A 13,402-nucleotide genomic window follows, 5' to 3' on the forward strand; every position below is an offset into this window, starting at 1 on the left:
TTTTTTTAATAGATAGAGTGATTCAAGAGGAAGGTTTATATGTATAATAACATCCATTAAATAGTGGAGAAGTACTGTTATTTTTGAGGTTTCTAATGTGATGTCGTAAATAAATACATGCGGGTAGATTATATTTATTTGTCTACCCCGAACATTTATATAAATTAATATCGGGTAGTTTTGTGTTGTTTACATCTCCGGTGACATTTTGCTGGGACGTCAGTCTTCCGCGACCACGGCCAGTGCAACCTGGCCGAAACGTTGGAAAAAAAGGTAAAAATAATGTTAATTAATCGCATTCGACCTGTATGTGACTTTAAATATGTGTACAAAGCGCGAGAACTTAGTGTTATCTTGATAAGGGATAGGGATAGCGATAGGGATAGCGATAATCGTAAATTCGTAAATAAACTTAAAAATAAACTTATGCTTGAAGCGTATTACACTGTTGACGAATTTTTCAACGACGTGCACTCTTGAACTGGTTCACTATACCAACCATTTTGAATTATAAAATTGAAATGTATCTTCGACAGCATGTTTGCATTAACTATGTAACTTATAAGTGCCGACTGTAGACACTTAATAACAAAAAATAACAAAGAAGAATAATTGTATTTATATGTAATTTTGTTGACATGTAAAACTATGTTTGATAAAGGAATAAATGAATGAATGAATGATAGGGATAGCGATAGGGATAGCGATGTCACTACATACTCGTAGTATAAAACAAAGTCGCTTTCTCTGTCCCTATGTCCCTTTGTATGCTTAAATCTTTGAAACTACGCAACGGATTTTGATGCGGTTTTTTTTTAATAGATAGAGTGATTCAAGAGGAAGGTTTATATGTATAATAACATCCATTAAATAGTGGAGAAGTATTGTTATTTTTGAGGTTTCTAATGTGATGTCGTAAATAATTACATGCGGGTAGATTATATTTATTTGTCTACCCCGAACATTTATATAAATTAATATCGGGTAGTTTTGTGTTGTTTACATCTCCGGTGACATTTTGCTGGGACGTCAGTCTTCCGCGACCACGGCCAGTGCAACCTGGCCGAAACGTTGGGAAAAAAGGTAAAAATAATGTTAATTAATCGCTTTCGACCTGTATGTGACTTTAAATATGTGTACAAAGCGCGAGAACTTAGTGTTATCTTGATAAGGGATAGGGATAGCGATAGGGATAGCGATAGGGATAGCGATAGCCATAGCGTTAGCGATAGCGATAGCGATAGGGATAGAGATAGGGATACGGATACGGATACGGATAATATGGGTATCGTTAGAGGGATACGGATAATCGGTCGGCGGTCTCTTACAATCAAAGTGCTCTAAGACGATCGTTGTTTGCTTGCTTGAAGATTACGTTTGCGATAAGTATAAGCAAAATGTAAAAAATTGTAAGGGATAATAGAAAAAAGTACTTTTTACCCACCGATCATATAGTGTCGAAATACGGGCTATGTGGGATGTTTATAAAGGTTTCCCCAGCGTATATAGAATTACCTACGCTGTGGTCGATGTGTAATATTTCTACAATCATTGCAAGCAAAAGTATTATGTGCAATCGAAATAATCGCAGATAAATATACCAGAGAAACCTAAGGATCCAAATGAAAATCTTAATGAATACTTTTATTACGCGGGCGAAGCCGCGGGTAAAAGCTAGTAATTCTATAATTGATAATATTTGAAGTGGTGTTAAAATTTGGAAGTACACAATTTTTTTTTTGGTAGGTAATTCTATAGTCTATACTGTAGGTATTTTTTTGGAATTTTTGTATTATTTAGTCTTTGAAAGTGCACTTTCCAAAATTTTTTTTTATTTTTAGCTTAAACAGCATTAAACGCGAGTTGTTAATTGTCATCAAATGAATGTTCGAAGATCTATACGTATTGTACCTGTTAGGTAGGTACATCAGCTGCGATGTTTCACTTATTCAATTTTTATAACAATTATCATCACATCTTAGATACCTACCCCACAGTACAGCAGGTACAAATTGCCTAAATAAGTAATAATGTAAGGATATCTTATTATTTTCGTAATTATACCTAATTATAAACAGACCTTTCTGTCTCCAACCTAGACGTTACAGTTACTTTGGTTTCACCATTTCACTCAGTAAGCTATGAGAACACACGTATACACTACCCATTCGCTCCGGATTCGTACGCGCACGGTAATTTACTAGCCCTCGTGATTCGGCTATTTGTTGGCATGTTTGCAATGCCCATAATTTAGAGGTACTTCAAGCGTCGAGCATGCGCACTTAATCTTTACTAATGAGCTGAATTAGGACGACGAGGCAAAATCAGCGTCGATAAATCTATTTGAAACGCATTGAGGAAACTGAACGCAAAAAACAAGGGATCGGTGACCGTATAATCGGTATTTTCTTTTTTATTCTTTGGTTTATTATTAAAGGAAGAATTTTATGATACTTAGTTGTGTTTGTGTTGATTCAATACTTATACTTGTACAGAGATTGAGATGTAATTCAAAATATTTGGCTATTTCGATGCTTTTTAACGGATCTCTTAAATAAAGTGGAAACTTTTAGCCTTGTTTCTATAGCGTGTTACTAACTTATAATAGTTGTAAAATGAGCTGTAACTGAACAACTTCATCTAGCTATAAATAAGAAACATTACAAGTAACAAATGGTTTAAATTGATGATTAAATGTAACTTTGTATCTATTTATTCATATAAAAGTATGTCAGAATTCGAATGAATTAAATGGTTACACAAAAATAATCAGCGTGTTATCGTCTATTGAAATTAGCGCCATCTTTCAGCAAATACTAAACATTAAGAACTACTGAGAGACGTACATGGGTGACGAATAGTTAACGAAGTTATTGAACGGGCGAGCGATTGTAAAACAACTCCGTTAGATGGCGCTTGTTCAACAAAACACCTTATACAACGTGTATCTGCTAATACTCAAAACCTCACACTACACTTAGTAAAATAATTGCTAATTACCATCATAAACTATAAAACTATTTATTTATGTGCGTTACTGCGGCGACATAGGGATTACCAATAGACAGCTAAGATATCATTGTAAAGCACTTTGAGGTTTTGTCACGGTGGATTTCGCAATTGTAGTAGGCGGGTTTGAGCCAATATTAAGAGTGACAAAGGTTGTGATTAGATGCGAGTTTAGTTTGTAGTGACTTATGATAAACATTAAGATTAGAATGACAAACAACATCAAGCTCGTAGCTGGAAAGAATGGTTGCCCAAGTAACCGGCCAGTATTAACAACCCTAAATATTGAAAAAGGTAAACAACCTCTAGCGATGCGATATGTACATTGTTGTGTTGCAAGTACAGTGGAATAGGCTTGTAAAAAGATAATTAATCATGTTGATTTGAATAGAAATATTACTCCCATCAAGATATAGCTCAATCGATTCTGCTCTCGATTCTGAACGGGCGGTTTTCATATTTTTGGTGTTGAATGGAACACGGTGTATTTCAACTATTGCGCAATGCAATAAGTAGTTTAATTAGGTATAAACAATGATATATCTGTCTCTCTCTAAATCAGGTGTGGAAACACCTGTGATAGGAAGCATCTTTTGCTGAGAAAACGTGATCTTTAATGCGTAGAGCGTATGAGTAAAACAAAGCACTTATGATCTTTCCGATATGAGCACGACACATCAAACAAGAGCGCCTGCAGGTGCGTCTTCGAGGCTTGTCCACTTCCAGGAAGAAAATTGTATCCGACTGTTTTTCAGTTACTACGAAATGTAAACTTTAAAGTGTTTTTATTACGATTCATAACCGAACGATTCGCTATGTAATTTAGGTATAAACAAAGATTCTGCACCTGCCAGGTGCGTGCCCATTACCAGGAAGAGACGACAAACAAAGCCGCCACCACAGAGCTTAATTTAGATAGAAGAAACAAATTCATATATTTATAGGGGCCGAGCGTGTCAAATTTTGTACTGAAGTTGATTCTTGCCTGTAATTTTAAATGTGTCTCAGGCTCTTGAATGTCACGTAACGGGGCATTTTTTGTGTTTTGGTTGACTTTAACTTACGGGGGTTGACGGCCGAAGGCTGCAATCTGCGAGTGGGGATGGACGGCTCGGTGAGTTTCGCTGAGTTCATTTGGCACGCTGGGTGGATGCGTTTGCGTGATCTATGGCGTGTATGACATCTGTGGCCGTCACAGGTGATGCCGCAGCTGCACTGGCTGGACCCTTTAAATAGCTCCGGGAGCATTGTTTTGATTCATTATTTTTCGAGCATCAGGGACCGACAGTCGACTCTGGTTTAAAGTGTAAATTGTTTTAAATAGTGAGGAACCTCTGCCCAAATTTCTAAGTGTTTGATTTTATTGTGAATAAAATCTATGTTTTATTCTCGTAAAGTCAGCATTTGGGATAAGTGCTTAGAGTTGTTTAGCTCTGGTACTAATGGGTAGTGATTTCTGCTAAGTTTAAGTTATGTTTTACTAGAAGTATTGGAAGTTAGTGAGTGTTTACTTTATTCATGCCGTCTATCGTTTGGTTTTGTGGGGAACATATGTTCTTTTCAGAGCTTGATTTTGGATGGTAGATTCCGATTCAGTGGTGCAGGTTTATTGTCTTGTGCTATTGAGTTGGAGTTTATATGAGTGAAGTGAGCCGCTAACGATTCGGTTCTTCTTGTCAGAAGTTTCATTGTTATTGTGATAATCAAATTTAATGGTTAAAGTAAATAATACCTAATCAGTTCAAATTAAGTGAAGAATATTTAATTATAAAGCCAGATCGCTGCCCAGACAGACAGTTTGTTTAGCCTTGCATCGATTAACCTAGCGGCTGTTAAACTATTGATGCAAGGAGGTCCGTAGTTTTACCAATACAGAGGGTTAAATTGGCATTTTTCTCTTTACCAACATAGAAAAATGAAAATATCTCTCCCTCCCTGGTTCTTCAATGCCCAGCTGTTAGCCGAGAGCAAGGACATTATATGTGTCATTTGGAGTAATCCATGCTTGTTCAAAGCGGCAGTATTTGAAAGCCTTGTATATTTATTGTCATAAGTATATATCATATACACAATAGGGAACTATCCTACCCGATTGCCTCCCTGTCCACGGACGCCTGCATCGGGGGGGGATAAATACACAGACTTATAGGGTTTGCTTTCTTCAGTCTAGTCTGCTGAACTCTAGCGTAGTCAGTTTAGGTATACACCGCGTATGTCCTAAAACTCTGGGTCCATGGTGAGTACGAACAGAGTTTTTATCGTTTTAGATTAGGGAACTTTCTGTCTAGTAGGGTAGAATCACACACATCGATAGGTAGGGAAATAAATAAAGTTCTGTATAAAAACCTATCTTATCTAATAACTAAAAATAAATTATGTAAAAGTAAATTAAATTCAAGATCTAAAATTACTGTGAACAAAATTACTGGGTGTTAGAAGGTATTTTATAAATAATATCGTGTGTTTATTCTTGGTATAATGAAACTTCAATATCATATTTATTATCGAAGTGTGAAAAAGCTTTGAGTTATTACTGGTTAATTCATCTAAGTGTAATTTGTAATTGTGGTAGCAATTTCTGATTCTTCATGTGACAGCGATCATTGAGTGTTAGCTGGGGTTTGTTTAGGGACCAGTGGCATGCGGGCGCCGTCCACTGATGGAAAGCCGAAAACTCCGAGGAGTGATTAAGCTTACTTTTCTTGGGTTTTCAATTGGAAGCTTCTTACTCGATGTATCGTTGAAACAGTGAAAGGGTCGAGAAGTTATGGTCTATTAGCAGTATTGGGGAAAAGGGGGGATTAGCTAGGGAAAATGAAACAAAATAAAATAAAAAGGGGGGTTAGTTCATAGATAGATAGCCCTTCTGGTTTGGCATAGGATTCTCAACAGAGCAGTTTGGTTGAGATGAGGAGTTTCAAACCACAACGCAAGCTTCGAGCCCAATTGAAACTACTAATAGGGCGTAGTGGATGATTACTAAAATATTTTTTATATTATTTACCATTTATAAACCAAAATTATGAATAAAATGTCTGGCGCCTATAGGTTTTTTCCTGTTCAAGTTCGTATGTTACTTTGCTCGCACATCTTTCACAGGCGTTATTTAGCGTTAACATAATCTCCACGTCTTTTGCCTATTCGTCCAAGTTAACGTAATTTTCACAAAATTATGATGAGTTTTAATTAGTGGGTTAAGTTATAATTAATCATATGAGTCCAATAGTCGTATCTACTTCGCATTAAAGAGTTTGGGTTGCTATGGTCCATATCGAGGGGTCCTTCTACTACCATAGACGATCACAAGGCCAAATCTACGGGGTATTTTTAAAGGATGGTTAGTTATAAGTATGTTTAGTCAAGTAAGTAAGTAAATAAGTGAGTGGGTGCGGAAGTTCGGTACAATTTTGGATAGGCCGTAACCAGGATGTGAGGTATTACCATAGGGTTTTCTTTTAATTACATATGAGGTATATTTCATATTCATTATAATACTAAACAGTAGCTTTTTTAGTTATAATTGTGAGTGTGTTTGGTGGGGCGTCTCGCGTTGTCGTTAGGTGGGACGCTTTGCTGAGGACACTCACATTTTGTTGATCGTGAAGCGGAGTGCGAGTGACTTTGACTATTGGACTCTAATTCTTTATTAAATACTTGTCAGATAGTCAATCACAAAATATTGACATGCCTTGAAGTACAAACTCTGACAAATATCATCTAATGCATGCAGTTGAGGGTTGATTAAAAAGCAAACACTTGCATATCTTTAATTAAAAAAACATATATATGAAATCCACATTATTATTTTACAACTTAAATTTTAGTTATATATTCAATATTCTAGTCTTAATAATGTAAGGTAGTGCTTTAGTCATATTGCTATTCGAAGTACATCTGTTGTCTGTCTTTTGCTGGCATAGTCATCTTCATCAGTCATCAAAAGTTAGTTGGCCATTGTAAAACTCAGGAACCGTTCTTTATTCTACTAATTGCTTCTAGTGACCTGAAAATAGAGATAAATATGCATTAGTTGGTTGTAGGTACTTTTTACATTTCAATTCGAGTGATTTTATCTAAGTAAGCATAGATATAAGTAGGTATAGGCACAGAATATTTACAATAGTACAACTATAGGTTAGCAATATCTGTAGGATGCCATATACCTAAAAATCAGTCATGTACATACATGAGTTCCTTATTTTAAATAGCAGGGGGTGAGGCATTTCAAAACATTAGTACAATTTGCCAAAGTAGGAAATGGTTACAAGTAGATCAGCGGTAAACAAGATATGTCTAGTGGTCTAAAGATATGGGGGTGAAAGTCTACCCTATTGACAGCTGTAATGTCCTAGTGGCATTATATTTCATATTTAAATACTTAATGTCATATTTATCATAGTTAGGAAACAATTGAATGGGGGTGAACATCTCCATAATCATTCGACAGATTATTTTGGAAATTTAATAAGGAAGTGACAATATTCCATAATTTCAACTTGTCCTGTTCCATTTATTAAGTAGTATTCACAATAATACTTCATTTCTACCTTTGCCCAAAGCAAGAAAGACAGGATGTGTACATACACACATGTACAGTAAGTCATACTGCGACTTAGGGCTTTTTCATACAATTTTTATGTCATTTCTCTAACAATAGGCTATACATGTACTTATCTACGGCTAGAATGAGCTTAAGTAAGAGTAGATTTAGTCTAAGGAAGTATGTAGGTACCTAATATTAAGCTTAGCAACACATTTGTAATTTTCCTTGTATCGGGTAGACAACGGTAGACAGTTGTCATGATGATCATATGGGCCAGTAATATGGCAGCATTCTTCACATTCTAGAAGTGGAAGGGGTTCATCTTGTAGTCTGTAAAGCAAAACAGAGTAGGATATTAGATTATAGAAAGAATAGGCTAGATAGTTATAGATTTTTAAGAATTTCAATTTTTTAGTATGAAGTTTCCGAGGAACTATTGATGGTCAGTCAATGTGACATATTGACATGGGTTTTGAGTATCCACTCGAAGGAATATCTTAGCACCATTTTCAACACTATTTCAACTATACATTTATGGAAATATACACAGGAAATATTAGATTTCATGGAGTACAAGTAAGTTGTATGTGCCAAACTTTTCACCGAGTCTGTCTGAGTAATCTTGACTTCTAAAGTATACCTGTGTGTTTAATTAGGTCATAAATAAGTTATCTAGATTTAGTTTAACTAGTTTAGAGTACAATAGTGTTAGCTGACAGGATTAGAATATGATATTTAATGCTGAAAATATTACTCTTAGGAAGATATCTGTCTGTCTTGAGCGGCAAACATGAGTAAAATTTATATAGATATACACAGTTAAAATAAGGATTTGTGATATATTAAGGTCAGGTCTAGGCACAAGTTTAGTAGTATAAAAGTAGGTACTTACTTTGAAAGTTAGTCATCACTCATAGCCATCAGGAATATCTTTATCACATTGTAATGGTTGACAGTTTCATTCCATAATCCCATCAAGTACCAAGGGAACATTTCAGTGGGTAGTAAACTTGCTGAAAAACAAACAAACTTGTAAATATCATTCATTGAAACTGAGCAAAGTAGGTTCACTTAGTATCCATTATTTTAGAAGCATAAAGAGTAAGTTTAAGTAACAGGTTTTATAGATAATCGGTCTTAGGGGAAAGTAGTGCAAATAACAGTCTGTTATTATAAGTTCCAAGTAGGTCTGGGATCTTACCTTCCTTGCAAAGTTGCTTTTCGAGTAGGCAACTTAATTCACTTTGTCAGTGGAGGCATACCTCTTTAAGACATCTTTTGTATGGCTGTATGTTCATTAGATTGTGAATTTGAGCACTAGATTTTCTATTATCGTGATGAGAAACACAGTAAAACACATGTCAAGGTTCCAATGCATTCATATCCTCCAACGCGGTCGTTCATATTGTTTATAAATAGAGTTATGTCAATTTCATAACCTCAATTTCGAAGATCACAATTTACATTATAATTCGGATTTTCAGTTTGATAAAACAGAATCACTTTGTCGTCAGCATCATTTGAGAGCAACGAGTATCTAGGGCAATGATTTCTTTGCATTTTCTTATTTCGTCTACTCTTGCATTTTCTTGCAAAAATGACAAAATGGCGTATACGCTGTATGAATGGCGGAAGATTGGCGTCGGCGCTGTTTTGATTTGTCATTTGTTTAAGCAGATTTAAAAATGACGCGGTTATTTAAGTAATTCTAATTGAGGATCACGCGATTAATGACAAGTTTAAAGAAGAACAAAAGCAATGTCGTTCCAAGAAAATAATATTAAGACACATTTAAGTCAACGGAAGTTAGTACCGATCTGATATTGCCATAAGTCAAATTGTGTCCCATTAATCTGGCGAAAAATTAAATATTTATTCATTGTAGAAATTAGAAATCATATTTTGTCATAATCTTATTAAAATCGACATACCGTAACGAGAAGTACCTAATTTCGAGAAGTATTTGCTTATTTTACCTTTTTCGATTGAAATCTTTAACTTCCGCAATCGAAACTACCTTTTAACTACGAGTTTCTGACATAGATGGCGTGCAACAACGATTCTTTACTTCGACTTTTTTGATCGTAAAATATGGATGACGTTAGTATTCACGAAAAATGTCGATAAGTTCGTGTAGTTTGACGTTTTCAAAACAATCAAAAGCCGGCTAATTTGAGGTTAGTTTGGATAAATTACGGTTTTGTGAAAAGAAAGTAATGTAATTTAGTTCAAATTCAGTGAATATGTGTTTATTTTATCTGTACAAATGGTTGGTAGCGTTATTTCCCTGTCGCGAGAGGCAAAAGTGTGTGTAAAAAGTGTAAAGTGACGACCCGTTTACAACCAAAACTTGTGTTTGACGATTGTTCTAAATAAAAATGCAGATATGTGTGGGAAGGAAGTGTTTAAAATAATTATTATTTAGCATCAGTGAAGTGCAATTGTGATTAGTGGTGTTCAGTGTTTAAAATTCTGCAAGAAAAGTGAACAAAGCAAGTGAGTACAAATACAAACAAATATTACCTAGTATTTAGTCGAAACAGTGATTGATTTGGTATGGTTTTTAGAAACTGATTGTATATGACATTTTATTACATATTATTCCTTCTTATTACATACAATTTTACGGAAAAGTGCGCTGAAATCACTTCAAATTTCAACAATATTGATTATTTTAGATTTCGAATGTGTTTTGTATCTTAGAAAAGTTTAAATCGTGATATGAGTATTCATTACATATTATTTCATGTTCGTGAATTAAGTAAAACAAAATTGAGTAAACATTAGTAACGTAAAAATAATAATTGGGAGTTTAATACTTTCGTCCGTTAGTTCTATTTGATTGCTAAATTCGACCCTTTTCATAACTCGTTCGTAGCTCAGGTAGTATAGGGGCGGACTAATGTATGGGACTGTACATGCAAGGGTGGGTGTTCGAATCTTACTTTTGCTTCACTTTTTGTAATTTTTATTTTGAAATCCTATTCTATAATACTTTGTTTTTATAGTTACGACTTTGATTTGTTTATTGTTTTGAAAAAAAAAAAAATAGATAGTGATTTTTTTTGTAAATTATGTTAAAAAACTGAAGGAAGGTGGTTTTCACAACAAGTTTTAGGGAGTAGTTAATGTTACTAATGTGGTATTTCATTAGTTACAATTCAAGTGAGAGATATTTTTGGAAAACTGGAAGTAGGTATTGCTCAAAAACTTGCCATTGATTGGATAAATAAGGACTAGTCAACTTTGGAGATGAAGAAAATATTGATTGGTTTGAAGTTGCTTGCTGTGTTCAAGAGTAAATGACTGGATCTTCTGCGGTTATCTTAATTGTGGTCAAGCTTGCAGCATGTCTTCAAGAAGAGACTTCATGTTTTCCTGAGTTATGACACCGACTGAGAAGAGAATAGATAGGAAAAAGTTGAAATACCTACTTATCTGGAACCAGGAGCACTAGAAATTCTTTTTAAGAGCCCTATGCCTCTAATAAGGAACAACAGGATCTAATCATCATCATTATTATCTACTCAAGAACGTAAGAAGAAAAAAAATGGGTAAGAAGATAAGTTAGCTGGTCTCCTAGCTGCATGCTGTATCTATTCAAGATAAATGACTGGATTTCATGTTGTAACATTTAAATCTACAGTATACCTTCGAAAAGGACTACACAACTTCTTGGGCTATGGATATCATCTGAAGAAATTTATAAGTGAATTTTACATTTTGTACATTTTGTTAGGTAGTAGTATTGTTTTCCTATGCTAATAAATAATAGAATAATATTGTTCCTAAAGGGTGGGCAATGCGCATACGACCACGGGCGGACCGTTTGCCTATTTGCCACCAACGGGATATGAATATATATATGTAATTAATCTGTTGTTTTTTATAACCTATCTCTGCCATTTTTAGTTTTTTTTGGTCATCGATCCATTGTTTGCCGGGAGTGATACTGGGACTGGGGTGGTTTCGTGTGCTCAGCCTACCCCTTTTGTGAAGTGCGGGTGTGATTGCATGTATGTATGTTGACCCAAACCTATCCTCTTCACAATATATTTATAGCAATATTTCACGTATCTTAAATTTCGAATCATACCGCTTATCTTTACTTAAAGTTTCATGTCATGTTTATAGTTTCATGTTGTATTTCGAATCTTTTCCACATTATTGGAAAAAAATATATAATTAAGTATGTATGCATGTTAATTCAGTCTTTTGGTGTATTAAATATTATTTGACCGAGTATTGACTTGTGATATTTGTTGACGAATAAGAGACAATTTAGTTAAGCATATTATTATAATTGGTTCATATTGGTTGAGGCGTCCGTCCGGTTAACGGAGTACGTTGGTTCGAATCCAGCTTGGAACACTTGTAGGCATTGGTATTTTTTTCTTTGTATATGACATTTATTTAATGTTTATAGGCTTATTGCTATTGCTTATTTTTGACATTATGTTGAATACGTAAAATCAAGATCATGATAAATATTAAGTATCCTTCATTAAATTACTGTTTAGATATTCATTTGTATGCCTTAAAAAAAGGGGGGGAAATAGAGACAACAGTCTAGATATTAGTAAGTAGAGAACTATGTTATTCTCTTTGTGTATTGGAATACTTATATTTATTTGATATTTTTGCAATTAGTGTTTTTGTAGTTAACCAAATTGGACCTTCATATATTTCATACTTTTTCTTTGGGACTATACTTTCACCTTGGCAAGATAATGATTACATTTTTCATAGTTTTTTTCATTACCTTTTTTTTTGCATATTAAATTAACTATGTAGTCTTCATAATATTTCCACAGTACACTTAGGTACAGTTGCGCACGGGCATAGGGGAAGATGTGGAGGAATCGTCCTGCCTGGGGATTAACAGAGTTTTTGGTGACATATTTTACTTCTATCTTTTACATTTATTTTTATATGTTTGTGTGTCTATATATGTGTGTAACTCGGGCCGTGAGAGCGTTGCGGGCTGGAGTATTTTAGTTACTCTGGCGGAACGTCGCGATTTGACTTAAACCAGTTGGCGATATTTGATTTTCGTCCCACGTTGCACAAAGTACTTTAACGTTTTAATGAAATATCAGCAGCGGGGTATTCGAAAATTTGTAATTAGATAACTTGCGTTTAGTAATTATTAAAAAAAAAAAATGTTTGAAGGACCACATAAAGTTAGATTATTCTTATTTTATGACAGGGTAGAATGGGGTAGGATGGGATAGGTAAACTTTTAAAAATATTATGTAGTAATTTATTTCCATCTTATTATTTATTTTGATTACTTTTAAAAGTTCTGGCTGTCTTTAGAAGTCGTGTGAAAGCGTGAAAGAGGAGGATTGATTTTGTGTATGTGTATAAGTTAGAGATGATGAATGCTTACAGGTGTATGAGTGTTTGTGAATGGCTAGATTTGATGGATGTTAGATAAGAAGGATGTCTCCAATTTATTTTTATGGTATGAGTGGATTGATAGAGACAGACAGGGCTGGAAAGTGGTCAAAACTAGGTTGGTCGGAATTTGCAGGGGAAAATACAACGGGGGGAATTCTGGGAACACATTAGCCATAAAATTCTTATTGGTTAGGTTAAAATCCAATGGATTCGACCCATTTCAAGGGTAGTATTTTGTGGTTACTACTTCACAAGGTATGACAACTCGAACGAAATCCACACACCTCATCTTGAATGGGATGCATTTGACATCTGACATATATAAGAGCCATAATCGTCTGGTGAGAACGAGGCTCTTATTACTAATTGTTTATCTGTTATGAGTTCAAAGATGTGAAGTTTAGTATCATCAAATAATTTTGTCATTTGTTCCAATAATTCTATAGC

General features: G+C 34.6%; 1 protein-coding gene and 1 long non-coding RNA gene across 2 annotated transcripts in view; one reads left to right on the plus strand and one right to left on the minus strand.

Annotated features, from left to right (window-relative positions):
• Positions 1–13,402, plus strand: part of LOC125225771 (mucin-5AC) — a 181,899-nt gene that overhangs the window by 103,178 nt on the left and 65,319 nt on the right. The gene's annotated exons all lie outside the window — the stretch shown is intronic.
• LOC125225772 lies at positions 7,785–9,201 on the minus strand. Its single transcript, XR_007177012.1, has 3 exons — positions 8,754–9,201; positions 8,445–8,565; positions 7,785–7,882 (listed from the first exon to the last, which is right to left on the minus strand). It is a non-coding gene; the product is annotated as an uncharacterized LOC125225772 (long non-coding RNA).

Source organism: Leguminivora glycinivorella, chromosome 4 (assembly GCF_023078275.1).
Source record: "Leguminivora glycinivorella isolate SPB_JAAS2020 chromosome 4, LegGlyc_1.1, whole genome shotgun sequence".
Lineage (NCBI taxonomy): Eukaryota > Metazoa > Arthropoda > Insecta > Lepidoptera > Tortricidae > Leguminivora > Leguminivora glycinivorella.